This window comes from Papilio xuthus, unplaced genomic scaffold (assembly GCF_000836235.2).
Source record: "Papilio xuthus unplaced genomic scaffold, Pxut_1.1 DF828142.1, whole genome shotgun sequence".
Taxonomy (NCBI): Eukaryota; Metazoa; Arthropoda; class Insecta; order Lepidoptera; family Papilionidae; genus Papilio; species Papilio xuthus.
In genome coordinates, this window is record NW_013530507.1 from 3,856,551 (window position 1) to 3,872,519 (window position 15,969).

The following is a 15,969-nucleotide window of genomic DNA, read 5'->3' on the forward strand; positions in this document are numbered from 1 at the left end:
CTCCGTCGATTAAAGGTAGGCAACGCATATGCAATTGCGTATGTCTATGGGCAACGGTCACTTCGCTATTTCAGCGATTTCAGGTGGCCGCTCGCTCGTTTGCCACCTACTGATATAAAAAAAACCTTCTCACAAACATCTATCTATCCATTCATTCAAACATTCGCATTTATAACATTAGTAAGATTTTCAGATGCATATATTAATCATGTCATGTATTTGTTTTTTATAACACAAATTTATAATTTGTTGTACAGATATAGAATTATACATAAGTGATGATGAAAAAACAGTTATGTTGTAAAGATTCTTACATGGCTGTCAAATCTCATTATGAAAATATACGTTTGTAGTATTCGAAGAATGTTTCAAGTACTTTTGTAGAGACAAAAAATCTATACTTTGACTACACGAGTAACTGTTAACTAGAGGTAAGTCATGGAAGTGGATATTTAGTTGGCCATTAACTCGATTACGCTAACTTTTAATACGAATGTTTAGGAAAGTCAAAATCTTTAGATGATGTCCTAGTCGCGTGTTCTTTTCGCATGAAAAGCACATTAAGGCCGTGAGCTGCAAGCGAATAGAGAATAATAATCAGGTTGAGTCACACCAGAATACCTTATGCATGATGCGACATCGGCTTTGGTAGTTCATTACTTATTTATCTATTGATAGGATATACCTTTTGAAAGTAAAGAAAGTATTGACTGCTGGTCTTGAATATCCAATAATTACATATTAGGGGATAATAATGGTATGTAGAGAGCATTGTCACGTTCAAACATGCGTCATTTCTTTCACAATATATAAGTATAACACATAAATACATATATGTACATAAGTACATACTGTAATTAAAAGTGACCATGTTCGATTCATACAATAAAGTCAGTGTATAAAAATAGGGCAAAGAAAACAATTCAAATGTGTCAAATGTTCTTGTAAGCGATAATTGTGATTGATTTATTCTTATGGAAAATGTTACTAATGTTATAAATCCGAATGTCTGGATATATGGATGGATGTCTGTTTGAAGATATCTGCAGAACGGCTGCATTGATTTCACTGAAATTTAGCATAGATGTAGAACATAGCTTGGAGGAACACATAGGCTAGTCATCTAACGCGCTTGTATTAAAGACTTTTTTGCAAACATTTTTAAGCCCAAAACAATTTATCTACCCTAAATCTAAGCATACCTACTTGCTTACACTAAACATAGCTTTCCTCGTGCCCTATAAAACATTGGCGAGTGCAGTAGGCGGTTTATCACAAATGTCCTGCATGAGACGTGGTCGGCAATAATAAGTAAAACACAGCTCTTGGCAAAACAAACGACGTGTTTACATAGGGGCGGTACGTGCGAAAGAAAAGTTATGACCTCATGCTTGGATTATTCGCTACACACGGCCTTTAGAAACCCCGTGAAATTTTTCTTTTAATTTTTATTATAACTAAGAATAATGTAAAAGAGAAAATAATGTAATAATATGACTATGAAATATGTTGACTTCCAGGTTAAATTTTTTCTTTATCATTTAAGTAAATTTCAACTACACAAAAGGACCTAAATCTAGTATGAGAGGGCCTATCATGAATACTTGTGACATTCCCCTTCTTTTGGCTTTGGGCTTTTGGTGTTCTTTTTGTCCGATAGCACAAATTTTAATATAAATTTCACTAACAATACGATGGCGATTATTCGTTCTAGGTCTACAGAAAATTGTGGGAAATCTTACTAATATTATAAATGCGAAAGTACATATGGATGGATGTTATAAGAAATCTCCGGAACCGCTGAACTGGATGATATTTGGCGCAGTTATAGAACTTAGTCTGGAAGAACATACAGTCTACCTTTTAAGTTTTTTTAATTGCGGGCGGACGAAATCGCGTGCTATAGCTGGTATAAATTAAGTAAAAGAGTAGACAAAGTCTCATTGTAAATGCTATAATGGTAATAATATTAGTAAAGGATTTTTTTCACCTTCTCTATTGTCGATAAAAACGTAAATAACTGTTTTACAATATAAATAATTAAGAATAGAGGTGAATATCAAAAATACTTCATTAAATAAAAATAATGAAAAAGATATAGCACGATGCTTGAATACGTGCTTGATTGACAATACAGCATACGTCAAACTTTAAAGATTTGCGGTTGATTATAAATTACATCGCTTTGTTGTGTTCCTGTAAGTTTGCACTGTCAAACAACTTGTATGAAAACATGTTAATATTACTCATTCTCTCTGAAGATAGAGAATAAAATATGTTTAAATACATGTGTTACAACAGTGGAATTCCACGGTAACATTGAAGTTGTATTAACTATATATTTAATCTGAAATAAGGCAATACTAATAAGAAATTATATTTATGTAAATCGTACAAGATTATTTTATAACGATTCAAGAATAAATTCATGTATTTTTCTGGTAAAAAACTGAAGTTCAGAATAACAAGGAATCTTATCAATACAGTTTTATTTGCAATAAAAATATAGAGATTTAATTTAATTTAATTAATCGACAACACAGAGGACCGAAGAGCTGGCAGCTACCTCGGACAAAGAATTTTCGTTTCGTCTGATGAGTGTGCGTCCCGGAGGCCTAATTTAGTCCTCTTTCCCTTCACATCCTTTCCTTATAAAGAAAAGGATGGGAAGTGGAAGTGGACTTTCCGGATGAGAGGGTGCATGGAAAGGGAAGATATTTTCTTTCTGTGCATCCTCTCCTCCGTCGATTAAAGGTAGGCAGCGCATATGCAATTGCGTATGTCTATGGGCAGCAGTCATTTCGCTATTTTAGCGATTTCAAGTGGCCGCTCGCTCGTTTGCCACCTTTTGATATAAAAAAAAAAAAATTAGTTTAGCTGTCCAAAGGGGGAACGTTGCCAGTATCTTCGGAGCCTTACATAAAGGGACTCCTTTTAATATTATAATATATTTTAGTAAATTATTCCTTTTTATTTCATTAGATTCTTTGTTACTTTATTGTTAAAAATTGCATTAGTTATAATAAATATATAATAAAGATACTATGATAATAATCTAAATCTATAAAGTCTACAATCAAAGCTGTTCCTTATTTATCCTAATAATAGCTGTTGCCTGCGCCTCGATTAAAAAAAAAACTTAATTATTAACCTATGTCTTATTCCAGACTACGATTTACATCTATGCCAAATTTCAGCGAAATCCATACAGCCATTCTGGCGATACCTTCTAACAAACATCCAAGCTATCGCATTTATAATATAAGTAAGATGACGTAGCATAGTACATACATCTTAATTAAGAGAAATAATCAAGAATAATCAGAAACGCATAATAAATTACAAAATACAAATTACAAGACAAATTTCAACGCAAATTACATTTCCGAGCTTATATATTAGATACGGATAGCCTTTCACTACAATTGGCTAATGTCAACGGTACACTTTAATCAAGTCGATTATGTTAACTTAAATTGATCTATACATTTGACTTTGGAGGTTTAAATGCTGGTCCATACAAAAATTCCTCAAAAAAGGTCTATAGTCTTTGCTATTGACTTCCTATGAAATTTTTTTTTAAACAGACTACTAATATTATCACCTTACTATACATCCCCACCAAGGGGCTCGGAGCCTACCCTATGTTGGCGTGACTGGGTCATAGTTAACCACGCTGGCTTAATGTATATCTTGAATTCACAGATATCTTTTCTTCACAATATTTTCCTGTATCGTAAGATCGTCGGATAAATGTACATATGTAAATTGAAACCGGAAAATACATTGGTACATGGAACCAAACCCAGGACTTGGAGATAATGGTTTAAGTTATTAATCCTTGAGCCACCGACGCTCTTTATATTACTATATCTTAAAATATTAATATCACGTGTTATCATACTAATATTATAAATGCGAATGTTTAGATGGATGGTCGGATAGATGGATGTTTGAAGGTATCTCCGGAACAGTCAAACGGATTTTGATGAAATTCGGGATACATATGTATATGTTTATGTACATATGTGTTTTTTTTTATTCCGCGCGGACAGAGACGCGGGTAATAGCTATAGTGTGTATATATCTTCAAACATTTTTTTACTTTAATATAGTTTAAATAAAATAATATTGTTACAAGGCAATGGAGTGGACTTTATAGTAAATATCGTAATCAATATTTTTATATGCTATTATAAAAACATTCATACTTGTGTAGACAAGTTATGTTACCATTCTATAGCCATTGGTGCGTGACCGGTGAAGTATTACTATGGGGTTCCATTGTGGTAAGGCATGTTTAGATATAACTAGCTGTCGCCCGCGACTCCGTCAGCGTGTTTGTCTAAAAAATAAAATTTAGTGGTGGACTACCCTTAACATTTAGGGGGATGAAAAATAGATGTTGGCCGATTCACAGACCTACTCAATATGCTCACAAAATTTCTTGAGAATCGGTCAAGCCGTTTCGGAGGAGTATGGGAACGAAAATTGTGACACGAGAATTTTATGTATAAGATTTGTTTTTGTCTCAATCTCTATGAAAAAGTAAGATAACCATATATTTTAAAACAAATGTTTTGTCTGTGGTAACAACAAATACAGTAACAAAGTTATAATGTTTGAATTTCCGAATTCTGTTTTTGGCTATTAAATTATTCAAACTTTACAGACATTATACTAAACTGATTTAAAAACGGCTAAACACTCACGTATATTCGTCCGGTGGCGGCACCGACTAGTTTCGAGCTCATCGGTACTGGTATTATTTCGCGGACGCGGCCCGTCGCTCACTCGGAGTGAGTGACGGGCCACCAGTACCACTCATCCTGATGAAGGGCCCCCGATGGGCTCGAAACTAGTCGGTGCTGCCACCGGACGAATATACGTGAGTGTTTAGCCGTTTTTATATCAGTTTCTGTTTTTGGCTATTAATATTGTTATGCGAGTACATTAATAATATCTGTAAGGTTAATTTTCCTGGTCTATCTTGCTTAATACAGTCTACGTCATAAAATAGAAGCGTTATAGAAATCCATCTCAACTATGCAACATTTTTTTTTGATTTTGTTATTATTAGCCAGTCAGTGTCCAATTCCGATGGACGACCTCCATAAGCGAGAAACTCGGGTAAGAGCGACCTCGCAGTTCCTTAAACTCTCCTTTATACAAGTTCGACTATATAATGTTTATTTTAGACTAACGTAGTAAAAAGTAGACAAAAATTCGCGTTAAATTAAAACAAGTATTTTATCGCCATTTTTTGATTTGATTGGTCAAAGAATTATTACATTCTTCCTAACAAATAGGCTTACACAGAAATGTATAATTCAGGCATTTTTAATTCTAAAAACATCTTAAAGCGAAATGTAAATAATTTAATGGAAGCCTTATCTTAAAAGCCTATTTTGTACTTCATTAATATATTCATGAAATTTATTTAACACGGAATAGTATGGAATGTTAACTTTAGTTGTTATTTTTTTCGTATTTCTTAGATTTAATGTAATAAAATAAGAATATGACTTAGAACATGTATTTTAAGGCTAATGCAATGTGCGCAGATCATTAGGATATCTTGTTTCCATTAACGTTGATCGATGGATCAGTCGGGAACTTATGCTTTTGCAACTTCAATTTCACAGGATTCCGTACCGTTGGCACACGAGATTCTATTTTATCGAGTTATACAAATACCATAAACTACTTGTGAACCGCGACTCCATCCGCGTAGAATTATAAATAACATAATTTGTAGCCTATCTGTTCTTCCAGACTATGTTCTATATGTATGCTAAAATTCATCGAGATCCGTTCAGCCGTTCTTGAAATACCTTCAAACAAACATCCACCCATCTCAACTGTTGCATTTATAATATTATTAAGAAGTGAGATCTTTGTTCACGAATATTTTAATTTATTTAATATGATTGCGTTACCCAAGTATTTAACAACTTATTAAGCAGCTTTAGAAACTGAGATAATTAAAATACTTGGAACCTTTATATATATAGTATTGAAGTTTTCATATATCTTGGCGGCTTGGAACGTGCGAGTCGTTGCGCAGAACACAATGTAACGTGTAGCGGGTTATACAGGGACGAGGGGAGGGTGCTGCGCAGCGAGCAGATGATCTTGAGCCACCATGATATTTGAAAAGACGTGTACTTAAACTTGGTTGGTTTTAAGAGTAGATTTCCATTGTCATTCCAACACTAAACAAAAAGATCGTTTCAACAGTGGAAACCCACGGCATAAATAGATACACAGTGCTACAAAAATTGTAACTGGAAAATTTTGAGATAAGTTCTCGTTACATTTAAAGAATAAACACTTATAATAAGTGGAGATAAACTGTTTCTCGATGGCGCTACATATTTTAACGCGTGCCGTTATTTTGACTACGACATTCCGAAGTTATGGCGACCAATCCAAGGAAAGAGTTACATCTCTTATGGCAATAAGAGATGTAACTTTTTTCGTGAGATGTAACCGTATTTGTATGTAACCGTCTTATTGTCTTAAAAAGTTAATACAATTTTCAATGTTCAAATATCGGTATCAGTTGACATGTTTATTACAATCATAATTTTATAACGAAAACCGCGACAGCTAATTTTCAATTCTATTGTTATATTATTATATTATATTATATATAAAATCTTTTATGAACATGTTAATAATTTAACATCACTTTATGCATTTCCTTGCACTATTGCTTATAATAAAAGCAATAACTCTTCATGAATTGTACGATAAGTATAATACCAACTTTGACGCGTATCAAAGATATGCAAAACAGTTGTTAACATTATTGACTCTATTAATTTAAATCAAGCATGTAAAAGCATTTACTTAATACGACATAATCAATAAGTATTATTCACCTATTGTCGGGTCTGTAACCTTAGCAGCTTTTGATTTTAAAGGTAGGTATATACTACCAAGTCACATCGTATCATAAGTAAATGTTACATGCAATTTGTCCTATAAGATAAAGGCTTGACTATAACGCTTACCTCGCAATATAATTGAAAACAGTAGTGTGTTGCTACCTTTAGGTTATGTCAAAGTATAGCGGTGGTAGTCAACAATAGAGACGTCGTTAGACGCGCGTCTGACGTTTTAATAACGCGCAAACCTGGCCGCTAGCCGCTCATTAGAGTAACGACTATCGAATCATTAGTCTATGTACATCATTAATCGTAATTGCTTACTATGGAAACTCGTAGGCGGCTCGCTTTAACTTTCATAATCCAAGCACTAATCAAAATGTTAATTCCTATTTTGTTATATACCTTTAATATATTTTAACTCAGATAACGGTGCTGCTATGTATTTTTGGGAAAGATAGAAACACAATTTATTTTACTACTAGCGGTCGCCCGCGAGTCCGTCCGCTCTGAATTAAAAAAAAAACAAAATTAGTACCGTATGTGTTCTTTCAGACTATGTTATACATCTATGCCAAATTTTATTGAGATCCGTTTATACCTTTTTGTAGATACCTTCAAGCAGAACATCCATACACCCATCCATCTATCCATTCATCCTAACATTCGCATTTATAATATTAATAAGAAGTAAGATAAGATAAAATACAGATAGAGAAATATGAATATACTTCTGTTGTTCTCTCTTCGAGTTTATTAGTCAGTGAAACCTTGTTTACCAATAAGTCAATCATAATTTACATATTTTATCTATAAGAATTAAATTTACTATACCTACAACAATTTTCCAGATTCCATACTAAAGTTACAAATAAAAATATAAACAAATCAACATAGATACGACTGGAAAAGGAATGTCAATAAGAACCGTACTTATTTGATAGTTTTAGAGATGCAATCATATATAAAAACTTTTGATAATAACTAACACTAAATTTACAGCTAGATAACACAATGAATAGCTGACACCAATGCACAAATATATTTGTCCGATTCTAGACTTTCAAAGATGCCGAATTTTAAAAAGGAAATAAGAACAATTATTGTCGAAGGAATAAATAATGGCAATCATTACAATTGTCATAAAACCATTGCTAATTTTGTAAAGTTGTCACTTATCAGTGGCTAAGGAGAAATGTGGAAGACACTAGAATGTACTACCTCGCTAAACAATCAAAATATAAGTACGCGATCGTAATAATTCCCAAATATGAGCATATTATATTTTTTTTAAATAATCATTGTGTGGTGGGTTTAAAAAATTGCTGACGAATGGTAATCCTGCGAGTTGACAGTGTCAGCTTTCTCCGTTAAAAACTCGATCGAGTCGCAAACTTGGCACCGTGACTCTTGACGTTCTGACTTTCCTAATGGAAACGAGGATACTTTCTCGACATCTCGTTTACATCGCTCGACTTTTTATTGAGCAAACAGAGAACGGGTAACTTGCGTAATTTTTTGGTTTCATGTAACTAATCAGTGCGTCGGTGGCTCAGGGTTTAAACACTTCAGTTGTAATCTGCAGGTCCCGGGTTCGAAAAAACCGGTATACCCAAGTGTTTTTCGATTTATACGATGTACATTTACGAAAACATCGTAATGCAACCTACACATATCTGCGAAGAAATTTAAAGATATGTGTGAAGTCAACCAACCAGCACTGGGCCAGCTGACTAGGTCCGTTTGACTATGACCTATAACCTCTAAATTAGGATTGCCTCCAAGCTCATTAGTAGGGCGTTTGGAGAGCTGATAATGTAACTAATGCTCCAAGATTCCTTAGAACGAGAGAATGGTTTTCCTCGAAGAATTCTTTCGTACAAAATATCAGGCAAGCTGCGATACGTTAACATAAGTAGTAACTATATTACTGCAGATCAGGGTATGTAATACCATGTGGGATTGCAAAATTCTCCGTCATTATTACAATCATCTTTAAAGTGACGTATCACGCGAGCTACGATTTTGTCGTCAATTTGCCGCATTCCCTAGCCTCATGTGGCTCGCCGGTAATCGACTGCATTCGCCAGATGACGCCGATTCGATACCATGGTACATAATCCTCATATCGATTATTTAAATCGATTCTGACTTCGATTTAGCTGTATTATGAAATGTTGAAGCGAAGATGTAGATATGACAGAATACTTATAAAATTAAGGTCAAGACACAACGCAACTAACATTTTGTAAGAGTCTTTTCATTATTTCTTTAAAATCATAGTTGACTGCGTACTTTTAAAGGGCTGTACATTCCCTAAGCAATAAGATTGTCATTAATCTCCGAGAAATCTATGTCAGTGACCATTGAATTTTATACTTTAATAAAATATACGCTTGTTAATTAAAAAATAACAAAATAATCAGGCACAACCATGTAATCGAAGTTTAATTTGTAACATTGTAGATCAGAATGCAATCAAAATGGCATTACGACGAATTAATTTTTGACTAACAATTATATTAACAAGAAAGTGTGTTGCGGTGACTTATGGATTGACTTTTGACCTCCATTTAACTCTGAATAACTCCATACGACATAGTTGTGATTGGATAGTTGCAAATCATTGTGGAACGCGATGATAATATCCGCTAGTTGTAAGCCAGTAATACGAATTCCAATGAACGTAGAATGTATATTATCTAAGATTATTGAACACGTATGACGGTATGAAGCTAGTATGTAATCATTGAGTGCTGTAACAGCAAGCTACCGGTGGCATTTCCTCGTTAAAGGTTTCATGCACACATCTGTCACGTATTTTTTTTTGAGTAAAATACTGTCACCCGTGACGCCGTCAGCCGTCAGGAATTAAAAATCTTGGTAAGTAGCCTGGGTTCTTCCAGACTGTTCTACATCTGTGCCAAATTTCATCGAGATTCGTTGAACCGTTCCTTCTAACAAACATACATATTAACTTTCGCATTTATTTATTAGTAAGATTCCTATAACTGACAAAAGCATATTATTATCTATCTAATATGTCAAAAAAGGGATATAACAACATGTTTTGGATTAACGCTTCAGTAGTGAATATGCACGTATAGGCGTTGTATATTCCGGTCTATTATTCCATCCTGTAAAAACCGCAAGATGAAATGCAGCGCATGATTACCATCCGCGACAGATTCCCCCGTCATCCGTCGCGTGCGCGCTGCCGCGTGCCTAATGCCATACTATTTGCGGTTGGCTACACTGCTCCATTTACCGCGGTGTATACAAGATATAGGATAAACGATTCATCTCGCATTATATATTACAAAATAGTTTGGAATACAACAAAAATTGATCATATTATTGTAACTTTGAAGTTTATAATAAAACAAAACTTCAGATCATTAAGATTTGCTTTATTATTGACCCAAGGTACGCTTTGTTACTGACAATACTTCCACTTCCCATCCTTTTCTTATAAGAAAAAGGGGGAGGGAAAGAGGACTAAATTAGGCCTCCGGGACGCATGTATTTTATGTTAAAACTCTACATATACATACAGTAGTATATAGAGTCAGTCAGGAAATAAAACACTAGGCATATCAATAGACAAGTTGAATCATATATGTCTGTACAATAAACTGTGGTAAGTATTTAAGTAAGCTAAGATGTTATTGAGAGTGGCCGCAAGAAAATGATTACAAGAGGTTGACCGTATCCCGGCGTAACATACAATTTGCCGCTCGTTGCAAACCACTTAATGCGTACGTAGTAGCCAGTGGATAAACATGGGATATGAAACGTTATTCCTTTCAAATACCATGAATATCATTATATTTATTTTTATATGACATCAATTAACTTGGTACTTAATAAATGGTGTTTTTATTTAAATGTATTACTTCTCCAATTTTACATTAAATCCTACTAGACTTTTAAAAGTGACATTGCCAACAGAAGTAATTGGGATTAGCTTTTTTCATTTAAATGCTATCATGGAACACTAGTAGCTGTCGCCCGCGAATCCGTCCACAAGATTATAAAATTACTTCCAATGTGTTCTTGCAGACTTATGCTCTACATCTACTCCAAATTACAACAAGATGCAGTCGGTCTGTAGATACCTTCCAAAAAACATCCACCCATCTAAACATTCACATTTATTACATAGTAGGATATTCAAATCTGATCGAAATTCGTAACAAAATTCAACCTCTTTAACTATACCAATGTTACTGTAACATTTCTCCGAAGATTTTCCTAGTTGCTGACAATTTACTTTTTGCATTACAATTACGTAATAGACTGTGTAAGATTATCCCAACAGCCATCAGTTTCATGAGATTTGATGAAATTAAGAAATAACTTAATGATATCGTGTTGTGATTACATTGCCTGATAGATGATAGAGTTACAAAAAGTGTAAAATACAAACTACGCAATGTTGAGTGAGCTTATGATTAAAGTCGTCAGTATGGCATGAAGCATGCATGTGGAAAGCGTAATATCGCACTGTAATAGCTTTTTTACTCATACTAAGTTATCTATAAGAGCCCTAGCACACTGGAGACTTTTAGTCGTCCAATAGTTTGATCGTGCGCTTAATTTGTATGAGCATGTATAATATGTAGGGGCGCACATTACACCGATTTCATGCTGAGAGGGCGACTGTCTGTAGTGTGTGGGGTATCTTAGTAGGTTTATTAGTAAGATATTTTAAACCCTATTCATTTCATCTATATGGTGGTTCATACTTTTGGTATAAATGTTTTGTACAATGAAAGCTGCAAGGAAATTCTTTAACATTTCATTGTAAATCTATTTGTTCTAAATTCAAAAAACATGACGAACAATTTAAGCTAAATATGTGATATTTTTTATGGTTGTAATAAAAAAGAACACTCTCTACATTCTATTGTGTTAAAGTACGGATAAGTTTATGTTATTCGTCATTCTGTTATTCTTTGATAGGAAACAAACTTATAAATTCAAAGAATAAGATCTCAAATTACGATAGGGCATTGTTGTTTAAGGTTAAACTCAAGGTCATAGTGTACGGATAATTTTTATTGGGACGTATTATCGAGTCTGTATATCTTGAACTCTCGAATTGATCTGTCATAGAGTTACGATGGGAACGAGTATATTATAGCATCAATTACATTTGGTCGTTGTACAACGGGATGCGTCAAACTTGTTTGGCCAACAAACGTTGGCCCACTCGATGTGCCAATTCATCTGAATATGTTTGCTTACATCTACTCTTATATTGTCGCTAGTTTAATTCTACAATACATATCCCGCTTCACGAACGGCATTTTTTATGTTATCCTTTTTACAATTTACTTTTTATATTTTTAATTTTAAAATTAATGTAAACATTTTAACAACTTTAAAATTATAATCGCAACTGGGGAAAATTCTGCATTAAGTGACTTGGCATGTATGGTTAAATATTAAAAAATCTTACCTTACACCTTCATTGCACTAATTTCTCTTCTGATCTGTAAAAAAAACAAATGTTTTACTTTCTCAATAACTTCAAAATTATATTTCTTTCAATTTTTTTTTTCTTATTCTTCATTTAGAATAAGAGCTTCGTAAGAGATTGTTGCATTCGTATATACTTTATTTTAAAACACTAAATTACCCTTAAAAAAAATTGAAGAAATGAGGTCAAAGTGATAGAGGTCGCAACTGATGCCAAGCCGTTTCAAATCGGCTAAATATTTGCCATAGAAAATCAATGTCAAATTGTCAAAATCAGCTGTCAAAATTGTGCAAATATTTTTGCGAAATGAGGTGATTAAAGAGTCTCCTTGAATTTACGTTTGTACTACATTTATTTGCATGCAAAAAAAAACTGTTGCAAAGTCATAAAGTCATATGCTTTTGTAAATGTGTTTGTCAAATATATATTGCATTACCCCAAAAAATATAGTCGGACACTATTTAGTTATCTGTATTTTAACCCTTGAAACGCCGATGAAGAATATTATGGACGTCAAAGTGGTTATAAATTTCACCATACTTATTTATCACCACACAAATTTCTGAGACCAAAATCTCCGTTTAAAAGACATTGTTATATCTGCCAAACATAATGAATGAACAGGGATGACTTTTATACCGATATTTTGGGCTCAGAAACCAACGGTAATAAAGTTATAAAATAATTATTTAACCCATACGCACATTAAAATGCGTATAGTTCATTCACATAAAGCGCAACAAACCGGGTACAATATGATTGATGCTTACTTATGAATTTATTACAAAAACAATAAACCTTATACTAATTAAAATAAAGGTGAAAATCAAAAGTTAACCTTGTACGATATGGTAGGATGACCATCGCTGAAGCGTGGCAAATTAATGCCCAGAGAAATGAAGTTCATATAGCAAGGCTTCCTGGTTTCTTCATTCGGAAGTGAAGTGTTACAAAAAATAGACTCTTCAAGTGGAACCCTCTATGATCATTTTATAATTAAATACATGTATTATTCCAATACTAGCTGTAGCCCGTGATTCTGTCCGCGAGAAGTAAAAAAAACTTAGTCTAGAACATAGGCTATTAATTATGTTCTACATCTGTGCTAAATTCTATCGAGATCCGTTGAGCCGTTCTGGAGGTACCTGCTAACAAACATCCATCCATACATTAATCTAAACTTTCGCATTTATAATATTTATAATACGTAGATTTTCGTATGAACCAAAAATTTAAAATAAGCATTTACAATGGGTTATAAGATAAAAAACGTCCACAAAAGTACTAAGTTAAAATTACCAAATAAACAATTCAGTACAGGTATTACGATGTGAATAGGTTTGAATAATACTAATACATCTGATAAAATGTAAATTTTATCTACAAGTTAGATCATTCCGTCAACCATCAGTCTTCTAAGAGTCACAGTTTCCCACAGTCGTATGAATTTGAAAACCGCAGACTATTGATGCAAAAGCCGAAGTAACGTTGCTAAAACACGCGTAACTTTATACGTCACCGACCGATTGTCTTCGTCTGTATAAGAACCCACTAAATGTGGGTTTCTGAGACCAAAATACACGTTTAAACGTACTGTCATTTCTGTTTTGTCAATATTAAAGTTAGTGATGGTATAATTTATACAGAGATTCTGGTGTCAGAAAACTACGGTAACCAAATAAAAAAATGACAGTAAATTGCGAACGAGTCATTGACAATTTGACAGTGAAACAAAATATTACAACTATCGTTTACTTTAAGCTTAGCTTTATTCTGATTTTATAACATTAATAAAGCGATTATCAAATTAAATTATCCCAGTATATTACTGAATAGAAATAGAGTCTAAAATTTTAACTGGATCTGAAAAGTTCCTATATGAATTTCAACCTACTTCTATCAACACAGAAATACACAGTAGAGTTCATTTGTTTCTACAATATTTATGTAACCTATGTATCGTGTAATGCAGGTATACAAAGTGCCGGGTACGAAAGGGCTTGTCCATAATAAGAATGCAGATCGCGTCTGTGATGTGAATTTATGTCCAGAACAGTTCCCTGCAACGACAGGATCTTGGCACATCGTCGTACGCTTTGTTTATGTGGTGAAGTAACAGGTAAAGACATATTGCTGATGAAGATTTTATTACTTCTGATTTATGATACCCTAGTACAAAATATGCAACTGATCCAAAAACAGAAAGCACTTTCAAGGGCCATAATTACTAATATTATAAACGTGCATGTTTGGATGGATCGATGGATGTTTGTTAGAAGGTGTCTTCAAAAACCCTGCATGGATCTCGCTCAAATTTAATATAGATGTTGAACATAGTTTAGAAGAACAAATAGGATTTATTTTTTTAATTCCACGCAGACGGAATCGCGAGCGATAGCTAGTACACAATAATCAAAACGCTTCAATACCTGTTTTCTACGTGCCACGTGCGGGGAAACAGGTTAGAAAAATAGATAAATAATTGCCTGGTTGATGATAAAAACTTTAAATAAAAACACTTTTTATTAGACATCTTTGTAAAAAGGTAGGAAACGGTAGTTTATAGTATAATATATGTCAGAGCTATCGGACTTTATTAAAAAAAAATGGTTCGTAATAAAGTATACTCAACACTACATAAGTAAATAAAGTCAAGATATTATTGATTATTTACACGTTATTTTTTTGATACGCCTATGATTGTCTACGTTAGCGTTGTGTGTGGAACAACACTTGCGAATTTTATGATTATTTAACGCAGGTCACGTAAGAACTGATTAGGTAGGTAGGTGAAATATTTCCAGGCTTTTGGTATGCGCATCGAATGCTCCAATATAAATATCTAAGCTAGACTGGTGATGTCACCTTAAAAATCGTATGTTACAAATTGCAGAATAACCTCCATTGGCGTGAACTGAACGGTATTTTTCCAAATATTTGTTACAATTCTCATGCTCTACAATTATATCATAGTTTTTAAACACAATTTTATTCGTTTTAATTAATTAGACCGTTCCTACATAAAAAAATTTCGAAACCTGGCGATTTAGGTCGTTAAGCTTCATCGCTAATCACGACGAAAACATGCAATTTTAGTATCAAAGATTTACGTTGCCTTATGTATTAAGGGTCTTACAAGGTTCAACTGATTTTTCGAGACTATCAAATTACGATGTCAATATTTACGGACTTTACTTAAGTTATTTTTTGTCTTCTTTATTTAAGTAATCATACTCGTTTTATTTAAATAGGACAATTAGATTTTAAAATACTTCCAGGTCATAAGTCTAAGTGACGAAATTAGTATAATTACGAAGTGAAGAAATATTCTAGCCATAATTGCTGCATAGTCAATCGGGTCGAGACACTGTCTGCATATCAATGATAGATCGTATACGACAAAGACCAACTTTTACTTATCTAAATTCTTAAATTTGTTAATCTTGTTGCCTACTGTTATTCATTAAAGATATTTTTAAAGTGTTTTATCTATTTTCATTTGGCAAGTCACACCCTTTGATATTCTTTTTCTTTTATATCATAAGGTGGCAAACGAGCGAACGGCCACCTTAAATCGCTGAAATAGCGACC

General features: G+C 33.5%; 1 long non-coding RNA gene across 1 annotated transcript in view; it reads right to left on the minus strand.

Annotated features, from left to right (window-relative positions):
* The window catches only part of LOC106114168 (uncharacterized), a 42,307-nt gene that overhangs the window by 18,772 nt on the left and 7,566 nt on the right, over positions 1-15,969 (minus strand). The window contains exon 2 of the long non-coding RNA XR_001227696.1: positions 12,358-12,391. This is a non-coding gene — a long non-coding RNA (uncharacterized LOC106114168). The remainder of the gene's footprint in view (positions 1-12,357; positions 12,392-15,969) is intronic.